The sequence below is a fragment of the Penaeus monodon genome, chromosome 23 (assembly GCF_015228065.2).
Source record: "Penaeus monodon isolate SGIC_2016 chromosome 23, NSTDA_Pmon_1, whole genome shotgun sequence".
Classification (NCBI taxonomy): domain Eukaryota; kingdom Metazoa; phylum Arthropoda; class Malacostraca; order Decapoda; family Penaeidae; genus Penaeus; species Penaeus monodon.
In genome coordinates this window covers 17737588-17738105 of record NC_051408.1, presented here as the reverse complement: position 1 = coordinate 17738105, position 518 = coordinate 17737588, and the positions used below count along the sequence as shown (strand labels likewise).

General features: G+C 32.8%; 1 protein-coding gene and 1 long non-coding RNA gene across 2 annotated transcripts in view; one reads left to right on the top strand and one right to left on the bottom strand.

Moving 5' to 3' along the window:
• LOC119587848 overlaps window positions 1-518 on the bottom strand; it is a gene marked incomplete in the record, with an annotated part of 22467 nt that overhangs the window by 18688 nt on the left and 3261 nt on the right.
• Window positions 327-518, top strand: part of LOC119587850 — a 3568-nt gene continuing 3376 nt past the window's right edge. The window contains exon 1 of the long non-coding RNA XR_005230025.1: window positions 327-461. This is a non-coding gene — a long non-coding RNA (uncharacterized LOC119587850). The remainder of the gene's footprint in view (window positions 462-518) is intronic.

Genomic DNA, 518 nt, shown 5'->3' with positions numbered 1-518 from the left:
AATCTAACACATATCCTGCAAACATTTTTTTTGCTTCTACTTCCAGTATCTATGCCTAGAAGTTCTGTTCCTCCTCATTTGCTTATTATGCTTTGCGAATTATCTACATCACCCATTCTTACTGTTAAAATTATACCTATATTGTTAGAGAGAAATGTATATTTTCTAACATTCACGCAATTTATTTCATAATCATATTTTCCTGACTGATTACAAATAATTCATTCTTAAAAATCATGCCATACCCGTGGTGCTTTCAATGTTGAAAGATATAAGTATCCATGGAAAATACCTTACTTAATCGCCAACTCAGCTTAGTGGGCTTTACCTACTTAGAAATGAGATAAAACACAACTCTCCATTTGATTCACTTTGAGAGCCTAGAATTCCACTTAGCTGAAAGTTTGTGTTTCATCCCAATTATAAATAGGGAAAAATCTACTTCAATAGACTGTATTCAGGTAAGCCATGTATTCAAATATGCACCAGCAGTATAACTCCCATCTTTGTCTTGATAA